Here is a 13,560-nt window from a genome sequence, read left to right as displayed (position 1 = left end):
CCCAGGCAAAGGTAATAAAGGTATCAACATAACATTAACTTATCCAGCAAGTAGCCTAACAATTGTACCAAGTGCATTACAATAATTGGGATATAATGCATGTGTTTTTCTCTTTTTGCCTTCTTTTTAAATAGTCATATTGCTCATGTTTTCATTAACGTTGACATTCTTTCTGCAGATGGTTGAGAAGGGAGCAAATCTTTTGAAGAAGATGGAGATTAGTGTAACTGAGGCAGAGAAAAGGACCGGAAAGAATGCAGTCAGCATGCAGGAAACCTACACTGTATACCTCATCGAAACAAGGTACATTACTTCATGCACCCACCTATCTTCCTTGCACGCTGTGATCATATTTCTGTCTGATCATTTTATTTTAAAAATTAGATAAATTACATAGATTTCTCTGGAACATCAGCATTTCTTGGCAATAATTCAGATTTTTCTATATTCTATAGCTGCTTTAAAATGAGTTGAAATAATTAGCGGCATGGACCTTCCTGTATCAGAGGCGTTAGCGCTATTTGTTTGGGTCCGTGAATGTGGACATATGAGCAATAGCGATTTATGACCAGATAGGGTGGTGTAATTGTGGTATTTAACTTTTGTATAATAATGTTTTTGATAAACTTGAGACCTTATAGTTTAGAATATTACAAATGCATACTACTGCCAATTTCTTGACCTCCAACTTGCAGGACCAGTCAAAAGTTTGGATACAAGTTTTACTTCTTTGTTTTTTCTTTATTTTTATTCATTAAAAGTCACTTCATGTCTGAAAGTAATGGGTGTTGTTTCTCTTTACTTAGTTTAACAGTTCTTAACATTAATATGGATGGCTAAAGTTCTAAAATAGGGCTATTTACTATATTTTTATAATTTACTATTTACTGTTCGATCTCAAACATGTTAAGATGGCAAGAAATTGCACTAATTAACTTTTGATGAGGCACCTGTTAATTGAAAAGCATTCCAGGTGACTACCTCATGAAGCTGGTTAAGAGAATGCCAATAGTGTGCAAAGCATCATCAAGGTAAACACTGGCTCCTTTGAAGAATTTAAAATATGAAACATATATATTTAGTTTTTTTTTAACACTTTTTGTTTACTATATAATTCCAGACATGGTCCGTATGTTATTTCAACAGTTTGATGTATTGTTCCACAATGTTGAAAATGGTCAAAATACAGAAAAACCTGTGAGTGAGTAGGTGTGTCCAGACTTTTGACTGGTACTGTAAGTTGAAGGTCAGTAAATTTGGCAGTTGTATGCATGTGTAATATTCTAAACTGTGGGGTCTCGCGTGCTGCTTTTATCTACATTCACTGGCCCTTTGATCAAGTAAACTACCAGAGGTCAATTTGTACACCTCAGAAAGTAAATATTATTTACCAGCTGGGAGGTCCGTATTGTGAAATAGGTATTTCACCATACGAACCAACCTTAAGCTGGTAAATTAATATTTTATTTTTTTCTTTACCAAATTCTAACAGGGCGGCACGGTGGTGTAGTGGTTAGCACTGTCGCCTCACAGCAAGAAGGTCCGGGTTCGAGCCCCGTGGCCGGCAAGGGCCTTTCTGTGCGGAGTTTGCATGTTCTCCCCGTGTCTGCGTGGGTTTCCTCCGGGTGCTCCGGTTTCCCCCACAGTCCAAAGACATGCAGGTTAGGTGAATGGTTGTCTGTGTCTGTGTCAGCCCTGTGATGACCTGGGGACTTGTCCAGGGTGTACCCCGCCTTTCGCCCGTACTCAGCTGGGATAGGCTCCAGCTTGCCTGTGACCCTCTAGAACAGGATAAAGTGGCTAGAGATAATGAGATGAAATTCTAACAGAAAACGAGAGCGCCCGAAAGGGAAAACCGAGCCAAGGTGAGCCGCCATTTTGGATCCTCATTCACGGCTGTAATGCAAATTGCTTCCTCCTCGGTATACAAGTGCACTTCCATGGCAGGAAAAAAAACCCCTACGTTTTGCCACCTATGTAGTCCCCTATTTATACAAATAGGAGTCATTCAGGATTCAGCCATGTTTTTGCTCGGCGTTAGCAAGTTAGAGGTTTTTAGCTTTCTCCTGAAATGTTTTATTTTACTACTTCTTTCTCAGGGTAGTAAAACTCGCTTTCGCTGTGAAGACTGTCGTTATCGCTATCCATGCTGTAAAATTAATGCTATTCTCCTGAGAAATGCTGGCAAAAATTTATAAGATTTGATAATCTTATAAATAAATCTTATTTAAAAAAAAGATAAATGTTGACAAAAAATGCTACCATGTTTGTTGTTGTGAACAAGCAAGTTGCCAGAGGTCCATAACCAGGGTCCGTACCGTAGGATACGGACCCGCTCGCCAGCCAATTAGAGTGCAGGATTTGATGGAAAACGCACTGCGGAAAAAATAAAGTACATTATTGTACCTTTAGGGGTACAATGGCTTGTCACTGGGGCAGTAACCTCTAAGGTGCACTTATTTGTACACTTTGTATACTGCTTGGGAACTTGTGTACCTTTTTGTCCCTAAAAAGGTAAACAAAGTTACCTTGAGGTCTAGTAATGAGTGCTAGGGGGTACATTACTGTAGATTGTACCTTGGGGACAGAAATGGACTCCTCCTATTTCTGACAGTGTAGGTATAGAATTATTGACTGTGGATCCGTCTCTATGCACAATTTTTCCTTCGACCAAATGTATTAATGGAATCCATCAGAGAACTACCGCTGACCAGATATTAATTTGACATTAGACCGGTTTCAGCACTGCGATGACACGGAGATGGTAGTTGCATCTTAATGTGTTTCATTAACATTTTTTCCATCCAGTTAGTGATTATAGCTTTTTTTGGGGGGGGGGGGGGGGGTTTGTTACACAACTTATTTTGCTAACCCTCTTGTGCTTTAACCCTTTGGGGTCGGGAGTTTTGCTGGCGAAGCTCGACAGGTTTAGAATGAGTAGGTCATATGTTTAAATAAATAGCTTTGAGTTTTTCATCATACAAGCATGATAAACATATTGACAAACTTTACACTTTCCTGTGTTCCCACTGCCAAATAATATTATAGTTTTTAAATTACCTAAATTAGATGAAACATAAAACTTGTCACCTTACTCAATCACACCAGAGTCGGCGCGCTGAAAGTACACTTGGGCATTCGTAAGACTATTCACATGGTAATGGCATGATGATCAGTTTCACCCTTTCGGTTTCGATTGGTTTCTCATTCACGGTGGGAACACCCACCGTAAACAGGATAAAATCTGTCAGACAAAGTTCAGCCTATTTGGAGGTAAAACTTGTTTCGAGATGGCACGCGGATTTTATGCGCTTCGGATGATTGAGGACAGCGATTCAATTCATGATTTATTTCAGGATTCAGAACAGCGATTCAGTTCAATCTTGAGAACTGCGACACTGATGAGCGGTGCCTTTTTTACTTTGACTTGATACAGGCAAAGATCAACTTGAGTAAGTGTAAATATTTCTATTTATTATGAGCAGATCGGTTGATATGCGTGTGCTGTCGTGCATACACAGGAAAAATAACTGAGCAGATTTTCCCGAGTTAAAAGTATTTTCCTCAAAATGGTTAATTTTGCTCAATTTTGTGTTGAGAGTAAAAGTTGGAGTGGGAGTAAAATTACAGAGTAATTGTGTAACAGCGTAGGTTGTGTCTCTGAACTGAGTAAAATGGTACAAGAGTTAATTGCAAGATGCACTGAATAGAGTCAAATACCAGATAAATGAAGCTGTTGTAAAAAAGCAGTTTTAGAACTGTGTTGGAACGTGTAGAAAAACATGACTTTACCCATTGTGACTTGACCTGCTGGGATTAAATGTTAATCTGATGGGATTAAGAGTTGGCAGTGGGAGCGGTTTTCACTCTTCTCATTGAATGGAATGGAATTTTTTTTTAAATTTCTCATTGAATACTCCTCCCACTGCCAATCCTGTATCCCAAAACAATAGGACATACGTTTTTTTTTGATGGCCTGTTTAATTGTTCAAATCAGTGGAGCAGGTTTAAGTTTTTGTGCTTGATACATTCCTAAGACTGAACAGAATCACCTCAAGTAACCAAAACGGTTCGACACAATGGGTAAGGTCATGTTTTCTTCACCCATTCCAACGCAGTTCTAAAACTGCTTTTTACAACAGCTTCATTTTTGTTTTTTTTAAAGGCCCGGTCCCACTGGCCGATGGACACAAAACGTATGCAAAAAGGACACAGCGGATGAGCAAAATTTCGGGGGTGGCTCTATCCGTTTTCATCCGCTCCAGAAATGGACAAAATTGGCGAAAACAGAACGGAAAAGAACGGACGTGGGTAGTATATAGCGGGGATGTTAAACGCATGTTCATAGGAAGCCTAGCGGATGAAAGCGGATGGAAGTGGATGACAGCTCCGAAGGGGTTACCGGTGATAACTGAGAAGCGGACGCATAGCAGAAAGAGCGGATGCATAGCGGGTGAAGGGGCTGCATCACGTACGCCTAACGGAAACAAAGGGGATGTTGCGCGGATGTATATCGGATGCAGACCGTTCACTGCGCTAGGTGTCCTTCTACATACTCTAGACATACTCCAGACATCCTCAATATACGAGATACATCCCAGATATAAACGCTTTGTCCGTTTTGAATACTTTATATACGAGATGCATACGCTTACATCCTTTCTATTTCCGTGCTACTAACGACGAATAGATGTTTCATGTACCTTATCTTTCCTCCCTCTTTCCGTTTTCAGCTGCAGCGGATGTGAGTTGCGAGGATGCCCAGAGGATGCAGAGAGGATACAGCAGACGTTTAACGGATGATAACGGACATAGAACGTTTGTTGCTCGTATATGTCGCGGATTTACATCGTACACGGCGGAAAGTTCATCCGTTCTAAAAGTTTTGTGCAGCTCAAAACTTTTTGCGCGGATGAAATCACAGTGGACGGATGCTCGATGGATAGAGCGTATGAAGCACGTATGCAATGAGTACACAACGGATGCGTAGCGTTTTCCAACGGATGGCAAAGATTTTTTTACGTTTTACATCCTCTTTGCATCCGTAAGTGCAGTGGGACCGGGCCTTTAAGTACAATCATGACATACATACTCCATAGATATTATTGTAGCTGAACTTGTGCTGAATACAAAAAGTCTTATGACTTTGAAAATGCTGCTTAGGTTTGTTGAAACTAACAACAAAATCGGAGCATGCCAAAATCATTAGAGTGCCAGAAAACACCCTCAGACCTCAGAGGGTTAATGGTAGTTAATGATTTTGGCTGCTGGTCTGTTTCTCAAGCCATCAGTGATACTGAGGTGTTAAACAACCTCAGTAACATTGCTGTGTCTGATGCACATCTTAACGTTCTGTTGAGAATCGTCTACCAATGAAATAATATCTGCTCAGTGGTGGTCCATTTCCTCTGATGGACAAGGTAGAGGGCAGCTGACAAATCTTGCAGAGCAACAGATGGACTGCATTTAGTATATGACTAGGCATAAACTAGGCAAATGGCTTATTCTTAGGAGATTACAGAAAAGTCTGGAAAAGTGTGGAATTTTGAAATGGAAAAATGTGTGAAACCACATGGCACTCTTAAAAGTAACACCACTGGGACTCATTTGTCAAGCTGGATATGAAGAGATTTATTTGTAAATCATTAGTACAAGCGTTTACACAAGAAATTTGGTATTCATGAAAATCCTATAAATTGAGAAAAATGTTCGTATCCTACTTGTGTTCCTGTGTGTGAATTTGTAAAATTACGCATAAGATGCAAACCTAGATTCGAGCTACTTCAAATCTTATTTGCCTGGATTTCTGCACTTTTATATATACAATATACTGTCAATTTTAACTAGCTTATTTTTTTAAGTTACATTTCCAGCATTTAGCAGACACCCTTATAAAGACTGACTTGTAGAAGTGCTTTGGAGTCTCCATCAAAAACGCATCCTCATGCTCGTTCACTCGGTCAGACACTAACAGAACGATCAAGTACGTTTTATGAAAACCAGTCGTTTTATCTTATTGCCGTTAATTGAACATATTAAAAAAAAGAATGAACGTGAGGTAACACAAACCCATAACTTCAGACAAATCACTGAACTAATCATTAAATTGTGATAACTGTATAAACAGAGGACAGCCAGTCTGTCTGCACATAGCCATAAACTGTAAACAAATGCTTTAGCTGAGAAAACTCGGCAGTTTGCTATTATTAATATATTATTTAAAAAAATTGGCATAGAAGTGAGTTAAAATAACATCCATTTCTGCTTTTCTTTTCGTTGTTCATTTCAAATGAAAATAACTTCCACTTCTGTTTTTCAGGCTTTACCTTGTTTGTTCATTTCATGTTCCAGCTGTTTATGCACTTGAAATTGAGTTTTGTGGGTGTCACTACATGCAAATGAGCTGGAAACTCAATTTATGGGTGTTCTATATACATGTACAAGTATGACGAAAATCAGCATTTCTGAGACTTTTATAAATTCACTGGAATTTTTTTTTGGTTTGGGTTACACAAATGTTTGCACACAATGGTAATGTGCCTTTTTTAATTTAACTGCAGAGAAATTAAATGTGAAGATTTATTTTCTCAGGTTAATAACTGTTAATATACAACAGCGTGACTTTCTGCGATTTTCTCGACCAATCAGTGCATGCGATTTCCTATAATCACCTGTGTATTTACAGTTATGGTCAGAAGTTTACATACAGTGACATGAATGTCATCTTAGATATGAATGTCATGGCAATATTTGGACTTTCAGTAATTTCTTTGAACTGTTCTTTTTCTGTGGCAGAATGATTGTACAGCATACATCTTGAATAAAAAAAAAAAACACTAGAATTTGGTGCACGAGTTTTAATTTTCTTTGGGTTTTCTGAAAATCAACACAGGGTCAAAAATGTACATACAGGGTCAAAAATTTACATACGCTCACTTAGATTATTAATTCGGAGGTGCTGAAACTTCCAAAATGTCTCTTATCTTGCCAAGGCTGAGGTCTCTTAACTTCCTGTTAGTGATCATGATTGACTACAGCTGGTAGCTTCTCTCTTTATAAAAAGGGTTTGTTTACAGCACTCATTGGATTGACCAACACATAATACAATGGGGAAAGTCCATGGAGCTCAGTGCAGATATACCCAACTCCGGAATGTCTCTTGGAGCCATTTCTAAACGACTGCAAATTCCAAGATCAGTTCAAACAATTGTATCCAAGTTATTGTGAGGTGTAGTCACTTTGCCAAGCCACTTTGCTTCAAGAAAACCCATACTGTCCCCCTCAGCTGAAAGGAAATTGGTTTGGATGGTCAGGAACAACTCGGGAACCACCATGGCACAGCCCCGCCCCGCCATGAACTGGAAGCTGATGGATTACTGTCTACAGTTCAGATCACCATGGGCTAAGAGGCTGCCATCCAAGAAATAACCCCCTGCTCCAAAATTGACAACTTCAAGCTTAACTAAAGTTTGAAGCTGACCACACAGACAAAGAAAAAGCCTTCTGGAGGATAGCTGTACGGTCAGATGAGACAAAGATTGAGTTGTTTGGCCACAATGACCACCATGTCCAGAGGGGCACTGTACCAGCTGGTGGTGGTGGTAGGATCATCATGCTCTGAGGCTGTTTTGCTGCCAGCGGAACTGGTTCATTGCACAAAGTGGCTGGAATAATGAAGAAGGAGGACTACCTCAGAATTCTTCAGCATAAACCATCAGAAACTTGAACACAACTTGGGACTTAGAACAGGACAACAAACCCAAACACGCATCAGAGCTGGTTGTGGAGGATAAAACAGGCTAACTAAGCTTAAAACAAGTCCTGACTTCAACCCTATTGAAAATACATGGACCGTGCTTATAAGTTGAGTACATGCCAAGAAAAAAAACAAAAAACAAATTTGAGTTCTGCCAGAAGCTTGTTCATGGTAAACAAAAATGTTTGGTCAAGGTGAATCTTGCGAAGAGACATTTTACCCAAATATTAGGTGTGCTGTATGTAAATTTTTGACCCTGTATGTATAATTTTGACCCTGTGTTGATTTCAGAAAATCCAAAGAAAATTAACACTTGTGCACCAAATTCTAGTTTTATTTTATTTATTTTAAATTAAAGATGTATGCTGTACATTCTGCTACAGAAAAAGAACAGCTCAAAGAAATTACTGAAAGCCCAAATATTGCCATGACATGTTGAACTTCTGACCACAACTGTATACTAATAACTGTTAATATAAAGTCAGGTTAATGTATTTAAGTTTTAAATATATAAATTAGAGCTGGGTGATAAATCGATTTTATCGATTTTAATTCGAATTTACAGTTATGAAAATCAGTTTTCTCTCAGTTTTAACTTCCGCCACCGATGCTCCCCTCTGTGCATGTGCAGAACGGATCGGGCAGCAGGGGTGGATCGGGCACTGGCACTATAGCCCTCCTCACGTGCGCTTGCCGTAAAGACACACGAACAACATGGCAGTGATTGGGGGAAAGCTGCAACTTGTGCCCAAGAAAGGAGTAACTTCCTCCGTGATCTGGAATTGGTTTGGTTTTGCGGCGTCGGACGCAGACCAAACAAGTCCTCGTTGTAAGGTGTGTTTGAAAACGGTTGCTTCCAAAGGAAGCAGCACGACGAATTTATTCCAACACCTTAAACAGAAGCATGCAGCGGAGTGCGAGGAGTGCTGCTCCCAGCAGAATGAAAACAGCCGCAGCATGAGCGCACCATCCACAGTAAAGCAAGCAGCCGTCCCGGACACGTTTTCGAACTGTGCGCCTTATGATAAGAATGGGGCGCGGTGGAAGGCAATCACAGACGCTATCGTGATATGTCATCTACAAGCTTGTTTTTTGGCTTTTTTGGTTTCTGGTTGCACTTTAACCCCAAAGGGGAAATTTAAGTGAAGAAAAAAAAAGTAAAACTTGTTTTGAACCATTTCTTTCTCATCTGTAGTTTGATTTTTAGTAGGGGGGGAACGATTAAAATCGGATTTTTTGTGAAAAAATCAAATTTTTTTTTTTTTTTTTAAGGCCATATCGCCAAGCTCTAATATAAATGTATTACACGGTCACCCGAAGATATGAAGTCTGTCTTCAAGTGGTAAATGTAAGATTCCTCTCGACTCTTCTTTGACTCATTCAGTATTGTGCGAGCTGAATGGAATATATCTGACATACCATTCAACGCCAGCCAATATTATTTATTTTTGTAAATACAGGCCACTTTTTCCATGGAATAAAAACATGTATTCTATTCCCTTATAGCAGGTTTGATAGCATGTAATATTATCATCTCTTATCCTCCATGTATTACACCACTCTCCCCAATGGAGAATGAGCGTGCAATGTTGTTACAGTACTACATGTTATCAGGACAACACAACGTCACATGTCCCAGCTGATACGACTATCCAATGACAACTTTTCTGCTGCGCATGCACAGTCATTTCTTTGTCTGCCGGGAAAGAGAGAAGTTGAGGCTAATCCAGTGCTACTGCCAGGATTAAGCACTAAATAAATAAACTGAAGGCGCACTGAACACCCGAAAGGCTACCAAAACTTCATTATATGTTCATGCATATTTACAAGAGACATTGAAAACTGGAAAAGAGACACGTCAGAGATGTAAAACTTCCACACTAGCGAGTGACTGACAATTTGTAAACAAACATGGTTGCAAAGTTTACTTCGTTAGAAGTGGAAGATTTTTAGACAATTTTAGCTGCTAGGTCGCTACTCTGTGTGTGTGTGTGTGTGTGTGTGTGTGTGTGTATGTGGGGGGGGGTGATTTTAAAAGTAACCTAAGTAAATTACACTGGGAAAATATTTGGCTTGCTTTCGCTAACACTACACCGGCTGGAAGGTAACTGGACTGCCATGCTAATAGCACAGAGTTGCATGTAAGCTAGCGTTGGCCTTCGCTAATGCTACTGTTATGCCGGCTGGAAGTTAATTGGACTGCCGCACTAACAGCACTGAGTCGCAACTTCCGCTGCTATGCTGACTATGCTCAAATTTGCATCCATACTAAGGGCCTCTGCATGCTCTTGCGACAAGGCTTTCGCAGATAGCTTTTCGCAGACAGTTGTAATTTATCGTTGAGCGGGGAGTAATAAGCGTGCGTGATGTTATTCACCGCCACAATGCAAGGGGGCGCGAAGTCGCGAAATCGCTAGGAGTAGTTGGTGGGTGTGGTTAGTGGAGTGTTTTATCCTCCGGTTACTTATAATGACTAGAACTGGAGTCGTATAGATGTACGTACTTCCTCACTTCATCGATCAACTGCTCTTCGTGCTGCTCCATCTTCGCTCGTGTTTTTAAAAGTGGCGATAGTGAAAACAAACCAAACCGGGAAAGTAGGGAAGTGGAAGTGCGTGTACAGTGGATGTAGAGTGGACCAATCAGAGCCCTCTTGTCTGCGACGCTGTCTGCGAGGCTTCTGCGGTGGTCACAATTTTTGGGAGGTGCGCGCAGAGCGTCTGCGAAGGGGGGGGGCTACGCAGACGCCATCTGCGAGGACTGGGTTGTCAGCATAAATTGGCCTTAAGCCCTTTCATACCCTACCACCCTCCAACGTGGCTGATTGTCTCAATGCCGTCAATAGCTGGATGACCCATAACATTCTCAAGCTTAATCAAGATAAGACAGAAGCTATTCTCATATCCACCCCCAATATCCTACATAAACTTGGCACAGTTATCCATCCCTGGTTATTTCACCACTACCTCTGCAGAAGTTTAAAAAAAACAAACAAACTAGGAGTCATAGTTGATTCTACATTCGCCTTTGACTCTTGTATCAAAAATATTGCCAAAACAGCCATCTTCCACCTTAAAAACATTTCCAAACTTTGTTCCTCTCTCGCCTTATCGGCTGCTGAGACGCTCATCCGTGCATTTATTACTTCCAGGTTAGACTACTGTAATGCCCTACTCTTTGGAGTCTCAGCAAAGAGAATTAATTGGCTACAGTCTGTCCAAAACTCTGCTGCAAGGGTGCTCACCCGTACCAGATCATGAAATCACATCACTCCCATCCTCTAGAAATTACACTGGCTCCCAGTCCACTACCTCATCCAATACAAAATCATTCTACTTGTTTACACATCACTCCATCACCTGGCCCCTTCCTATCTATCAAATCTCCTAACGCTATACAGACCATCTCGCACCCTGCGCTTCACTGATGCCCATCTACTCGCTATCCCCTCCTCTTGGTTTCGCTCCATGGTTGATGGGGCCTTCAGTGTGGCTGGCCCTAAACTTTGGAATACCCTTCCACTAGTACTGTGCCAATGCACAACACTATCCACTTTCAAAACTCTGCTGAAAACACACTTTTTCAGAATCGCTTTCTCCACTGCCTCTTAACTGCTCCCATTCCTTCAGAAATTGCCTTTTCTGTATTCTGTAGTTTATTCCCTTTTATCTTCGTACCATCCACCCTCTTTGTGTTGCCTTTCCTTTGTGGTGCTCTTTGGTCCCTTTTTTTTTGTTAATTTTTTGTTTTTGTTATTTAGTTCTGTCTGTGTATCTGTTTTCATTGAGTGTACAGTGTTCTTAGTGTTGTGTACTGTTGTTCTGGCATTTTCATTGCACAGTGTCCTTGGGTATCTTGAAAGGCGCTTATTTATTATTATTGTTGTTGTTGTTGTTGTAAAATTATTATTATTATTGTAAAAATATAATTATCTCCTGCTGGCCGAAAGGCCCGAAGGGGGATTATGTCATGGCGATGTCCATCCGTCTGTCTCCCAGGAAGGGTACTCGCTTTCTGAAATCAACTCCTCTCGCAGTTTTTGGAGGAATTTCACAAAACTTGGTAGGATTCTTTGTTTTATGTCGGTAATACACATATTGCAATTTCATTAAAGTCGGTCACATTTTACCAGAGTTACAGCCCTTGATTAACAAAATTATACTTTGACAAATTCATGAGTGTTTTCCTTCTGAATTCAACTCCTCTCACACATTTTGGAGGAATTTCACAAAACTTGCCAAAAGATATTATATTATGTCAGTAATGCGCATATTATTTTGTTCAATTCGTCGCATTTTACCAGAGCTGTGGCCCTTGATTAACAGCCTTGTACTTTCACAATTTCTTGAAGGTGTGCTTGCGTTCTGACATCAACTCCTCTGACAATTTTTGGATGAATTTCTCAAAGCTTGGCAAAAGGCCTTGTTATTTGACGGTAATATGCATACTGCAATTAAATTTTGATTGTGAAAAGTTTTGACCCTTGATTAAATAACTTTGACAATTTCATGAGGGTGTACGTTGTTCTGAAATCAACTCCTCTTACAATTTTTGGAGGAATTTCACGAAACTTGGCAGGATTCTTTGTTATATGTCGTTAATGCGCATATTGCAATTTTGTTCAATTCAGTCGCATTTTACCAGAGTTATGGCAGAGTTGCCAGCGGGGGATGTTGTGCTCTCCGAGCACTCTTGTTTAAAATTTCGGTCAGGTTAATATCTTTACCTCCATTCTTCATCATCTCTTTACTAATATGCCTAATTTTCATCCTCAGCCAAATGTAAAACTTTTTTATTTGAATAGATTTTTATGGAATTTGTCCAAACACTTTGATAGAAACCTCAGTGTAAGTTCTTATAGAAACGGAATGGTGAAAAGCCAAACTTGACCTACAGCTGGAGTGTGAATAACCGCCTTAGGCTGGAGAAGCATTCCAACGTCATGCGATGCTGTATTGTTTACACATATCATCCTCTCTGTGTGACTCGGACTGTCCGTCGCTTATGGTAAGGCTTGACAGTGCTGTATGGCTCTCAACACACAGGCATGTGCTACTAGTCAGGAACTCTGTAGGACAATGGCTCCTGTAGGTATCATGCCGCCATCTTGTGTCAGCACTACAATTCCCAGTCCACTTCCGTGTGACCTACGTCACGCGTGGGCGGGATCATCTACGTCATCATACAAGGAAACATAAAACAATGGGACAACGCTTCCATCTTTGTCTCTCACGTCTAGCTTCCGATGAATCTGGACGTATAAAGAGGCGCGTTCTCCACCCAAAAAGACGTCTTCTTTCTTGCAAGATCCATCACTCAGTGCGATCTTCTTACCCTTGGCAAAGGTAAACTCTAGAGTCGCGCGATCTTTAAACTCAACCTGAGTTACAACCGGTTTACTTGCATTAGAAGTGACGTCACGACTGCAGCCCAGGCAGTTAAAAGTTAAGAAGCGATTGAATCCTTTTTAACTCCAAAGCGCTGTGCATCTGATTCTGATCAGAGACTTTTCCTCACGAACGCTGAGGTTCGGACCAAGAATCCTCTGCTTCCACGGGAACCACCCAAGTGCTCCGCTGGACCCGAAAGTTCTCTGCGCCTCCATCACGAGCAGCTCACGTGCTCCCACGGCGAGGCCTGAAACTACACCGGCGAATAGTTCTTCATATCTTGCTAAAGGCAGGATTAAGTAAGATTTTGGCATTTGGGCATAATTAGGATAGTCTTAGGAATTTGCTTTTATTTGAAATAGTGTGAATTTAAACCCAGGTTTATCTGTTACACTGTTAGACACGCAGCGTGTT

At 40.6% G+C, this 13,560-nt stretch overlaps 1 protein-coding gene across 3 annotated transcripts in view; it reads left to right on the top strand.

Moving 5' to 3' along the window:
* Positions 1–13,560, top strand: part of snx4 (sorting nexin 4) — a 138,995-nt gene that overhangs the window by 33,233 nt on the left and 92,202 nt on the right. For all 3 annotated transcript variants that reach the window (XM_060930230.1, XM_060930229.1, XM_060930226.1), the window contains one exon: positions 179–303. The gene's annotated coding sequence lies outside the window, so the exon portion shown is untranslated. The remainder of the gene's footprint in view (positions 1–178; positions 304–13,560) is intronic.

Source organism: Neoarius graeffei, chromosome 9, assembly GCF_027579695.1.
Source record: "Neoarius graeffei isolate fNeoGra1 chromosome 9, fNeoGra1.pri, whole genome shotgun sequence".
NCBI classification, from domain to species: Eukaryota; Metazoa; Chordata; class Actinopteri; order Siluriformes; family Ariidae; genus Neoarius; species Neoarius graeffei.
The sequence above is the reverse complement of the archived record's forward strand: the minus strand, read 5'-3'. Positions and strand labels throughout refer to the sequence as shown.